Source organism: Scomber scombrus, chromosome 24, assembly GCF_963691925.1.
Source record: "Scomber scombrus chromosome 24, fScoSco1.1, whole genome shotgun sequence".
In the NCBI taxonomy this organism is placed as follows: Eukaryota; Metazoa; Chordata; class Actinopteri; order Scombriformes; family Scombridae; genus Scomber; species Scomber scombrus.
The window spans coordinates 10,193,332-10,206,719 of record NC_084993.1 but is presented as its reverse complement, the minus strand read 5'-3'; positions in this window follow the sequence as shown (position 1 = coordinate 10,206,719).

Below are 13,388 nucleotides of genomic sequence, written 5' to 3'. Positions count from 1 at the left end.
GGAGAAAAAGAGAGCAGGGGAGGAGAGGGAGGTAAAAAAGATGGAGAGAGGGAATTGGAGGGTGGGGAGGGAGAGGAAGAGACAACGCGAGATAGAAACAGAGACCTAGAAAAGGGAGGAGAGAAAGAGGGGATAGAGCCATTAAATTCACCACACAACAGTGCCATCTAGTGGGCTACTTTTTTCATTCATCCCTTCATCCCTCCTTCCCTTTTCCCTTTATTTCTCATTGTGCCTTCCTTCTCCCCCCAGCCACAGTACCTCCTGGATCTTGCATCTCACACTTCTATCATTTTTCTTTCCTAGACATACACACACATACATCACACACGTCTACATGTGCACCCACACACATTAATATGCAGGCAGGGCAGTGCACGCCTGCACAGATTCCTGATTTGGCATACTAAAGCAGCAGTGACTGGTAATCTTCCCTGTGTACTGTGCCCATGTTCTGCAATGATTCAAAACAAGCAAATGGGACACACACACACACACACACACACACACACACACACACACACACACACACACACACACACACACACACACAGACAGACACACACAATGAAGAAGTTGCCAGCCAGTATAAAAAACACTTGTTTGTCCCTGCCGTCCTCTTACCCTTGTTTACGTCTATTTTTCTGTCCCCTCACATTGCTTCTTTAACCTCCCCCTTTTCTTTCACCCCCTTAACACATTCTCTCTATCTCCCTCTCCTTCCCTTCATCTCTCCTTCCACGGTGCTACCACCCAGACTGTAAACAGCGGTGATGGATTACTAATTGTCCGGCTCTAGATGCAGTGGGGTGGAGAAAACTGTGGGTGGGTGGAATGGGGGGTGTGTGTGTGTGTGTGTGTGTGTGTGTGTGTGTGTGTGTGTGTGTGTGTGTGTGTGTGTGTGTGTGTGTGTGTGTGTGTGTGTGTGTGTGTGTGTGTGTGTGTGTGTGTGTGTGTGTGTGTGTGTGTGTGTACGAACGTGAATCACGCAATCAGGACAAATTGCAGAATTTCTGGTTGGGAAACAAAAACCTCTTCATACACACAATAGAATGAAAATATTGTGTGTTCTGTGTCATGCTTTACATGTTCTTGCACCTTAAACAGTGACCCGTTATGACATCAGACATTTTGACCTTCAGAGTAAGCACATTTCTTTGATTGAGCATTTGCAGTTTGATACCTTGCCCATTAGTTTTGCTTTGATAGCCATAATTAGGCCCTGTGGGGGGATCTGCTGCAATCTTCAAGCAATAAACTCAGTCCTGCAACGTAAAAATGAAGCAGAGCTTCACTGAAAAGGTTTACTCAAGTTCTAGGTTTTGCTAAGATATGGCAAGAACCTAGTAATGAAAAAAATATTTAAATAATCCAGCCAACATACAGATTTAGTAGTCTTTTCTTTTGATGGGCACTGGTGGTACCAGTTACATCCCACAGTAGCAATTTTTTAATCATGCTCAGGGCAGACTGTCTGGAGGAGTTCCATTGTGTTTGAAAATTAAAGTAAACAAAGACAGAGCAGGCTGAATATTAATATAGATCTAATGAAGGAGTTTATCAAAGTTGGTTGGTTGGATTTCCTGTTGCCAGCTGCTGTCTCATCTCTTGAATTTTGTGACATTGACTGTGCATGTGAAGGTGATGCAATGTTGATGCAAACTTCCAAACTTGAGGTGAATACAAGTGAAAAGCCAGGTCTCCAACCTGCTTTGCATGCACATTCATCATTTTTATTTTTTTTGTATTTTTATAAGTGAAATGATTAAAATATGAATTGAGAGAATAATTAACACATTGCTGTTGTAGCCCTGAAATTGAGCGCAGGAGGAAGTTCATTCATTAAAGTTGTATTATTTCATCATCTTTGTGGCTCTTTTTTTTCATGTCTGACAACATAACTCAAGTGACATCACGTGAGTTATCTTCTGTTTGGCTTGGAAACTTCATATTGTCATGTTACAAACTGGGGACATGAAGTTTTACAGACATGGGTATGTACAGGTCAGAGAGGGCCTAAGAAAAACATACACAGTAGCTGAATTATGGGAAATGTAGGATCCAAAATTTTGGAGCTTGAGCCGTACTACAGGGTAAACGTCAGGGTATCTTCAGTTTGACTTTCTTTTCTTGCAAGTTCCCCAACTTTACGGAAGTGCCATACTAAATAGCTGGACTGCTGTTTTAAATAATGTGTTAATCTTAACTTTAAATTAAGGTTGTGTAAACCTGTAGCCAACCTTTCCAGGTGAACAACTAGTTGACAGTTGTCCTTAATTTTTGTGATATATTATAGGTGTAAAAATCCATACAAGTTTTAATGTGACACCGAGTGTGAGTCAGCAGACATGCACTAACACCCATCCTCTTATCTTCATATGCACCTTCCAATCCATCCTCCCCTCTGCTTCCTGCTTCCTTCCTCCCTCAGATTCAGTGATCACATCACCCATCAATTAAACCAACACCAGCCAATGGTGATGCTATCTGTGCTGTGCAGCTCTGGCTCGTGGTGGAGGGGGAGAACGAGTTGATTGCCCTAATGAATTATATATGCATTATTGATAAGCTCTACTTTTGCCCGGCTTCTATAAATATATATTTATATAACGTGTCACTTTGTCTAATCGTCAGCGGATGGACCTGTGTCCTCAAGCTTCTGGCGGGGAGGACGACCCAGGAGCGGAGCCAGCTGCGTTTGTATGCTGGTTTGCAGCTTGGATTATTAGGAAGGGAGTTGCTTCAGATTGTGTTTGTGTGCAGACTGAAGATTTGGTCATTGGGCAAATCCACTGTTATTCAAAATGAAACCTTCGATATCTAAAGCACATACAGCAAAAAAAATGTCTCACTTTCCCCCAATTCCGCAAAAATGACATTGGTACACAGATGATTGATTGATTGAATGATTGATTTGGCTGCTAAGAACAACCCCAGTCTTATCCTGGCAGTTATCGAGCAGCTCCTCTGCTCAGCAAATGTCATTCATAATTAAAACGTACAAAAAAGATGAGTTCAGCTTCAGGAGTTCAGGCGGCGGCCCAGCAGGCCAGATCCTCCTGACTTATTTGCAGCAATAAGGATTGATTTGATCAATCATCGCTACACGTCTGAAATATATGCTCGCCTCTGGGCTTGAGGTGCTCGCTGAATGATTCACATACAAACTTTGGCAGCTCCTATGCAGTTTCTTAGGGGGAGTGGCCTAGAAGAGCATTATCAACATCTGTTAGTCTTATCACTCCAGTCTGAGCAAACTCTCCTCTCCTCTCTCTCCACTACATTACCGCCTGTAGCTGCAGCCACATCAAAACTGATTCACAGGTGATTTTGTCAATAAGTTTTGGTCGTGTGGAGTAGTTTTGAAGTACGTTAGCTAAGCTGAAGTTGTACACATTGCATGCACAGAAGGCTCTCTGTCTCTCTCTGATGCACACAGAAACGGAGCCTACAGCTCTTGATCCAGAGCGAGAGCAAACACCGTACTGGATAAATGAACCGGATTCCAAGCATTTGTTCTTGTGATTGTCCTCTGAGTTTGCACAACGGGAGAAAAGTGTAGTGACTCTCGAGTAAAGCAGAGGACACATGCGCACACGCTCATGCACGCATACATCTTCAAATGTGCCTGGTGAGGCAGTCAGAGCAGATACATTTCCTCCTTCCCATAATCTGTCAGTGCAAAATATTCTACATGTGTGGTGGACTTGTACCATGTGTGTATTTGCATTGAAGCATGGATTCTTTTGGTGCATGTGAGCGGTTCCTGTTGAGCATGCTAATTTGTGTCACCTGTTGAAAAAACCAGCATCAAACCCAGACTAAAAGCCATGTGGTTCTTTTCCTTGGAATGACAGGCAGCTGTGGTACAATCTCTATTGTTTACTGTTTACCAGCAGTCCACAGGGAGACAAAATGATATGTCACCAATAATGTGGTTTTGCACTCTGATTGGAGCATCGTTGTGACAAGTCTGTCGCTGGCTGTTGCAATCAACAGCGGAGCTCTCTGTTTCTTGTTCTTCTGATCTCAGTAATCAAGGAAGAGAAAAGATCCCATTGCTGTCAATTGTAGTGATATTTCCCTCTGCACATCTGACAGACTGCAAAAGAGCTCCACATTAAGTATCTCTGAAGTACACTAGGTGTCCTTTGAGGGAAAAGGAATAGCTGTAATTGCCATCATTTCCACACCGAAGCCCCTTTCATTTCTCTGCGTGGCCCAAGAAATTCAACTTGACATTCTGAGAAGCATCAAGCCCCTTTTAAACCCCTCGGTTTCCATCTGCTACCCTTTACTTTGTCTTTCTACCCATAACGTGGCCCTGTGCTCCACACAAAAAAAAAGACAAAAAATAGCCTCTACACTTTACTGTGAGCTTCTTCAAAAAGCAGCAGCAATTACATTTTGAGCCATGGGGCGAGGGGAAAAGGAAGGGAGAGGTGATGGGAAGAGAGGAAGTTGGTTTGGTGAGGATATCTGGGTGCGATTGGTCATGCCTTACCCTCCCTACTGAATCTCAAAGCGCAAGAGAGATGAGTGGAATGGGATTTCCCATTTTGTTCCTGGATAGAGGTATAGAGCCCCCCCAGCCCCATCCCTGGATCCACAGCTTTGAACTGTCTCACATGTCACAGATACACAAACAGACATGCACGCACACACACATGCACACACATACAAAAAGACACATGCACACACACACACCCACACACAGCCTTGCTACTTTGGTCACTACACCCTGTGGGCCAAATGATGACTCAGTGCTTTAATCGTATTTGCAGGGGATTGATGCCCAGAGAGGAGGTTTCCTCGCTGCTGAAACTGGCTTGGGGAGAGCAAGAAAGAGATTGAGCGAGAATGATAGTGACAGAAGGAGAGAAAGAAAAGAAAGACAGTCTCAGACCAGAAGAAAAAGAGAGAGCCATCAGAATCAAAGGTGCAGCTATTGAACTAAGACAACTGTTTCACAGTGAACTCATTATTGTTCTCGGTTGTGAAAAGAGACTTATTATGCTCAGGAGCATAATAAGTGTGCATAACAGGAGCTCATAACAGGAGATTGCTGGCAGCATTTATGGAGTAGTGATAATGCTTCTTGTCCTTACCTTTGGTACACTCTTTCCTCACATAATCCAATCATTTAAGTATTCTCAAGCTTATTTTACTTGTTAGTGCTTCTCATTCTCTTGAGAGTGGTGATAGGTGGGAGGCAGCAGAGTGTTGGGATGGATTCAGAGGTGAGGGGTGGTGGTGGGGGATTAGAATAGTAACTAGTGGGGGAAAAAATAATAAATTCACTCGGGTTTGTGCATTTATATCTTCTTTTCCATTCTCAATTTCTTTTTCTGCTCTGACAATTTGGCATGAATTAATAGCTGTGCTGTCAATGAAAAGAACTGAAGTCTATGCACTTAACTGCTCAGCACAGTTTAATTTCTGACAACACCCTTTCCATATGTAGCTGTTACACAAATGTATTATGCGACTTTCCTAATATAATCTGTTGGATTAGGTAAAACTAAACAGTCAGTAGAAAGCTTTAAAAAATACTGTTATTCTAAATTTAAACATACAGTAAAAAGTTAAAGATGCATATTTTTGAGCAGGTAACCGATTATATTTATATTTTAGATGACAAATATCCAACTAAATGTATTTCTCATGATGTTGTATAGAGCTACAATGATTAGTTGATTGGCAGGTAATTAGTCACCAACAATTGTTTTGACTCATCTATTAAGAAAATAAATTTCAAATTATCTGGTTCCAGCTTCTTAAATATTAGTATTTTCTGGTTTCATCTTCTTCTTCTATGATAATAAACTGAATATATTTGGGTTGTGGATTGACAAAACAAGACATTTGAGGACCTCACCTTGTCCTGAAATGTTATTGATAGATAGATTCCTTTATTGTCAATGTATAGAACACAATTCAAAACCCAAGGTAGAGAACGGAGCTCATTAAAAGTAATAAATAGTAAAATAATAAGGCGAGATAAAATACATACATACTACACATCAAATGACGAATTAATTGACTGAAAACCGATCAATGATTAAAATAATGGTTTTATGTTGTATTACATAGACGAGTTGCACAAGCTGAGTAAACTCCTTGCTTCATTTTCCTGCACTTTAATCTGCCCTTTATATCATATCAAGCCCCAGATGTTCAAAAACAACCTTGCTTCATCCTGTTTAAAAAAAAATTCTATTCTGGGAAATTTCTCCTGCTCATCAGATGTGAAGCAATACTACAGTCAATGGTAGGCTGTCTGAATGGTTTCTGGGCATGAAAATGCTCCTTTGTTATTATAGTAATGATGCTGAAAGAACTCCTTTACACATCTACGTTCAAAATGTTGACTTCTGTATCAGTGCTAAAAAAGACAGAGGGTATAACATTATAAGATCCATTATGCTACATACAGTAATGTTCTTCTTATATATTCACTGTGCTGGCAGCATTGTTCATTGCCATATATTGTGCCTGAAAGTACTGGCCATGAACTCTGGACATCCATATCCATCTACTCTAACCTTGTCACACTAGGAGCACAGAAGAATTTGTCTTGGAGTGAAGTGGTATTCTGCCCTGAGAATGTACCCACAATGCACATTAAGCTACACAGTATGGTGAAAGGCTTCGACCCTGTGTCACTAAGTGTAAAACACAGTGTGGTGGTTGAGTGTTGTGTAGCTAATGCACATAATGTCAGGAGCAAGCCCAAACAACTCATAAATTGCCATAAGGGTCAAGGTGTTTATTGTCTCTGGCATTAAACCCTGTTAAAACAGGGAAACCTTTGCTCACAGTCTTTGTCTGCTGATTAAGGCCATGGTACAGACAAAAGATCCAGAACAATCAAATAAGTGGCTCTTGGAGTGGAAATTTGCTGTCAATAAAATGACAGTCTCAATATGACTTTGTTGTTTGTGTAGCTGTACTGATTTTAGTGAAATATCCTGACAGCTAATGGACGGATTGACATGGAATTTGTTACAGTTGTCAATTGTACCCATAGGATGAATATCAAGGACCTTGTTGAGCCTCTGACTTTTCCTGTAGGACCACCGGCATGTCAGAGTTTTCCTTGGTCTATGGAATATTTCAGTGTATACTAGATGGATTGGTGCAGCATTTTGGACAGCTATTCATGATTCTATAGGATGACCCCTAATGTCTTTGGTGATCATTGACTTTCCCCATTAGGAAGATTTGTGGTTCACAGTGAAATGTCTTTTGCACCACTGGAAGGATTATCATGCACTACACAAATCCCCATTTAATACTTTTTATGTTTATTTATGACTAAATTCCTGCAAGACTAATGTCATCCCCATTAGCCACGGCTGTATTTGGTGTGTTTTGTGCTAATTAGCAAATGTTAGTAACCATTTAGTTAAACTAAGATAGTAAACATGGTGTTATTGCATGTTAGCGTTGTTATTGCTGTCATTTAACTCAGAGCACACCACATCAGAGGTGGTGAAGAGAAACATTTAGGGCATAATGTTTTGTCTGTGAATGATTACCTGCAGAGCTTGAAAAGTTAAAATGTTCTTCAGTTCATTGCTTCAGATATTCTTATCTATAACAACTCTAAGAAGGTCGACTACTAAGGATGAACTTTCAATTGTGTATCTACATCTCCTGACGATAGACTGCAAACCCCAAGGTCACTTTTAATTGAATATTTTTCAAAAAATAAATAAATAGATAAATAAAATAATAAAATGGGGAAACCAAAACATACACAACTTCAGCACTTGCTATTGAATATTTGCAATGCATGGGAAATGTATATTTATAGTATAATCAGCTGTGGTTGAATAGGTCTCGGCCATTGGGCCCTTTCACACCTACCTCTTTGGTCTGGACTTTTGGACTTTTGATCTAAATCAAAATTACAGGTGTGAAACTCCACTGGATCATGGTGCAGACCAAACAGCTGAACACCAACAGTGTTTTAAAAAGTCAGCTGGAATAAACTCATAAACATCCAGGAACTTTGCAGTTATTTTCAGAGAAAATGAAAGGGAGAGGATATGAGAGAGCAATGCCACCTGAAGGTATGCAGTGCCATTAGGAAAAGCGGTGTGTTGACCAATGGGAAGACACATTTCCTTTTTATGACGACATAGCATTCTGGGCACTCGGCCAACAAGCTCACCCATTAAGGTGGTGGAGTCTTCCCCAGCTTCAACTTCAACTTTGTTCTACCAATATGTCCCATGCCTCTCATTTCTGCTGTCATACTGCAATGATATTTTCAGCAGTCTTTATCCAGCTTGTCCCACAAAACATTGATATAAACTAGGGTACAAGGTAATAAATACATATATGATGATAATAATAATAATAATAATAATAATAATAATAATAATAATAATAATAATAATAATAATAATAATAATAATAATAATAATAATAATAAATGATAATAAACAAATTAATTAACTCCTCATCATGAGTGCTTGTATTCTCTTGTAGATTAGTGGCCATAGTGGGCTATTGGCTATCACAATTATGCATACATTTTTAATTCCACATAACTCCATTTCATTTTAGATCTATGGAGAGGGAAATGGGCCTTGCTGTAGCAGAAAGAGGGGGCCAAGGATGCTGGAAGAATTCAGGTGTACAAAGGGTTTCAGGAAGAGTTTAATCACACAGAAGACAGCAGGGAGGAGAGAGAGGATGCCACTTTGGAAAGGTGGATGAAAATGCAGCAGGAGACTGAGGAGAAGTGCTTCAGGATGGTGCAGGAGCTGCAGGCAGCCACAAGTAACTTTATGCGGAGATTCATGTCTCACCAAAGCCAAGCTCTACACCATGCAGCATCCTGAGGTCCCATGCATCCTCATTATCATCTACCTCCTCCAGCTCCCAGTGACTGGGCTGCACAGCAGTCTCCATGCACTTTTTCATTTTACCTTCTACCTTCTATGCAGTCTAGCTTTATCAAGTTATATTTCAGACTTGTGATGCAGAAAGTGCATGTGTCACAAGGGCCATACATATAGTAAAATAATGATGAATTTATTGTAGATGGTTTCAAAACATAAGAAGGTGACATGACAGTCACGTTGAGTTAATAGGCACCTCTATCTTTCTTTCAAGCATTCAAAAGTCCCTCCCCACAGTCATTCTGGCTTGACTCGAGCAGTGATTGAAAGTAGATTGTTCCGGTGTTATCCCTCTGACCTCCAGGTATGGCTTCATTAGCCATGGCAGCAGCGGATACACATAATTACCTAGTATCATGAGAGGCACATCCTGCCATCCTAGCCTACCTATCAATGTCAAGTATAGGAAGATGCAACATGTCATATAAAGGCCTTTACATGCTCACATAATTGCAATGTGAAACCAAAACTAACTATATCAAGTGTAACAAACATAAACTATGGTTTGGACATTGGTTTGGCCTTTGAGGTGTGAAAAGGTTCTAATACTGTGAGCACCACCTGGAGGGTCCACTCAAGTTAGAAAGCTTTCTGAAGTTTCCTCTATCAGTACCAGGACTGCTATTACAAGTGCTTTATGCCAATCAACTGTGTGCAAATATGAAATGTGTTTTACAAAACCCGTACATAATTCCTGTATTTTCAAGTACTAGGATTATTTTTTTTTAATCATCTATTTATTTATTGCTTTATTTTGCAGCAGTTTGCTCACCACAGCCGCAGCTCTGTTTACAGAACAGGGGAGAGCATTAAACCTTCTGAATTCTCTTGAAAAAATAATCAACCGAGCTGTGCAATAAAAACAACAAAGGCTAGCGTAATGAGCACAAGGCTTTCACAGCACCATTATCAGCCAGCGCGGAGAGATGAGGGCCCTCGCACAATTACAAGTCCACACTTATCTTGTCGGAGCAGATTCTGCAGGGGGAAGAGAATCTTGTGTGTGGGTGTGTATGTGTGGGTGGGCAGAGAAGTGCATGGTCAAGCCTTTTTTTTTAAAAAAACTCAATAAACGAACAATCTCTGATGGTCCAGTATTCTATAGAATTCCACAAACTAAGCCAACATTTCTGCTGATTCCTATGTTGTCATTTTGGTAAGTCATTATCCCAGACAGTGGCATGATGTATAACAGGCCTTGTTAACCATTATGAAGTTCTGAAATGTCATGCATCTATGATGGATTGGGTTATATGACATTATTATGGCTGCAGCAGCTGCTTTAAAGGGTAAATCCACACTGAATCACACAGGGTACAAAACTGCTTCTGCTGGTTAATGCTCTTATTGTGGCACATACAATATAAACATGTATGCTGAGGGCTACAATCTGATATTTGTATGAGCCTATTTTCCCACAAAATGCTATTAATAATCTATAATCTAAACTACAATCTCAAAAAGGAGCTCTCTTTGGGTTGAAACTTTAAAGCATATTTCACTTCTGGTCCCATCCCATCTAGTGATTCACTGTGGATTTACAAAGAAGTCTGCCACACACAGACACATTGGTTCTTGTGTCCAACAGAATCCCATGTTGCTTTCTAAAAACCAATGTGCACCCACTGCCAAACAAGACTGAGGGTTTCACTTTCAACCAGACTGTACAGCAGCAGATTTCACTGATTAACACTTTCAACCAGAGAGGAGAGAACCAATTAGTTGAATCAATCTTTGTTTGGAAAGGAAAGCTGTGTGCTCTTCCATGGCGGAGGGCTGAACAGCAGTGACTCACACGGTACAACAGTGGGGTTGTGGACTCATTATGTCATAGGTGTATCTGACTCATTACTGTCTGCTCTTTATTTTTCCCACTGTTCCTGCCATTCTATAACTGAGCTAAAAGGCAGATGCCGGAGAAAATCCCATTGCTACTATTTTAATTGGAATATGATGAGATAATAAAAACAGTTTACCAACCACCCATACCCTTTGTTGAATATGAAAAATTAGATTTTTTTGGATGTTTTTATGTTTTTCACTTTTTTGAATAAATTATTAAATAGACTTGAGTAGGGTGACTTATGATGCAAATGAATATCTTATTTGCACACCATACTTCCATGTAGGAGACCAGGTCAGTTTGTGAAACAAAGTCCACTTCTTTAAGTATGGGTGTAAAGTTTGTATGTTCATGGGGGCTGTGGCTGATAAATGTTAACTAAGGTTCACTTGGGTGTATCTCTTTAGCATTCTTATGGCTTCAGGATAAAATCTGCAGCGTTGAAAAGCTGCAGTGCCATTTTCTAGACAGCAAGGGACTAAACACTCGGTGGTTTGGGCGGGTTAGATTGCTGGTGTTGCTTTAAGCCTTCCTCCCACACTGCCTCTTGTAAATCTTCGGTTTATATGGGAATTAGTGAGCATGGCCCACTACATTACTGCTGCTATCTATTGCAATGCAGTGGAACCAGGGACCATGAAATACTCACACAAGGCAATGGCGCAAAAAAGTTAGTTTCCTCTCTATTATGTATGTTTATGTGTGTGAATGGGGGTATGGGGATGGGGATAATCCAGTTAAGAATTGGGCTGTATAATATTATTATATTATTTTGAGTATCTTTTTTCGTTTTGCTTAAACAATGTGTCAGTCAAAGTAATCTAACTCAGACTATTTTATTATTGATAATATCAGGAAATGCAGACTTTTCATTGGAGAGAGGAAATAAGTCCCACCTCTTCCAGGTAGAAGTTGGAGAGTACAGAGTAAAGGAGTCAATATTTAGGTTAGGTTACTTTATTGTAACCTAACCTAACTGCATGAAGGATGAAATCCAAATACCTGTACATCAGGAGTTAACTGCTTTTGACTGCTTCTTGGCTGTTTTGAGATTCCCTAGAAATACCCTTAGATTTTGGATTGTACTTGATGAAGGAGTTGGCTCATCACCATTGAACCCAATCACCTCCTTACACTTCAGAGACATTTTCTTCCATTGCTAATGTAAGGTTCTAAGTAACCAGTGCTGTGGGATTTAAGTTTCATGTTCAAACTGTGAAGCACTGTCAAAAAAATGTTATTGTTGCACTAAACTCATTAATTACGGCATGCAACATATAATTCAGTTCATCAAGTCTTTGATATATTTTAAGCCCTAAATATATTTGAGTACTCTGTGAACCCTGGGTGGATTAAATTGAAAAATGACAAAAATGGCAGAGGAATGAAAACAAAAAACAAAACAAAAAACAAAATAACTGACTAAATAAATACTATAACTATAACTATATTTATATATATTTTTTCTAATACAGCACAATGGGGGGAAAAATAGCATTCTAATAGAGAGATTGAGGCCTCAAGACAACAAATCACTCTTCTACAGTGGCCTCTTACAATGTGTGATTTAGTAATTGACATTCCCCCTCTCATGTCGATCCTGGCTTCTGACTAGCAGTTCACTCAGCAGTATTCACACCATCCAATTCCTAAAAGACACATTTAATCAGAATCACTTGGATGCCCTCTGAAAGGCTCTGATGATCAAATGGGGATGCAAGTAAGCTTGTCAAATTTGTGAACACAGGCATTTGTTGATATGGTGTTTTTTTTGTTTATTTGTCCCTTGCCATAATTTGTTCTTGGAGCTCCCTATGTCTTAAAGATGTATAGTTGTACCCAGCAGCCTAGTCTTTATCTAATCTTTTGTAACCATGACTGACAGTTTTGCTCTATGCCTGCCAAAGAGAAATAGTTTGAAAGAGTCACAATTTTCTCTGCATTTGAGAGTTTCTTCTAATGCACAGCTCCAGAGCCAATTAATTGGGATGGATCGAAATATGCTTTTCTGCAACATCACAACCAAAAGATCCTTTAGATGTTCAGCAGTTCCGGAGATGAAACAATGATTCTGTACAGTCAATCATTGATCATCATGGAACAACTGCAGACTGTCGTAAGAGATTACAGTGCTGTCTTATGATTTATAGCTATACTTTTCTTTTTGTTGCTTCAAGCCATCTAGCCTGTTTTCACAACAGATATTATATTGATCCGTCCCATGAGAGAAAGATGAAAAATCAACTTTCTAGTTGTAGAGATGGCATCTACAGTACATCTTTACTGATAAAGCTCCAGACTTTGGATTGGATGCAACACATAGCGTGTTTATTGTCAAGCAGAAATGTCTGGGAGGACATTGACGCTCCATGCTTGGCGCTCACAGACTGACACTTTTAATACTACTGCCAGAAAGGAAATATGGTAGGTGACCTAACACGGAGGCTTAGTACTGATGGTCACAATGAGAAGGCTCAGTGTCAAAGCCATTATACAAGCCTCTGAGAAAATACACACACAAATCAACCTCTGCCGGCATGCCAAGATTCTTGACTCCGCAGACAGCCTTCGGGGAGATTTCGCTTTTCATCAGCTTTTCTCTTCTTCTTCCAACCAGAACCAGTTAAAAG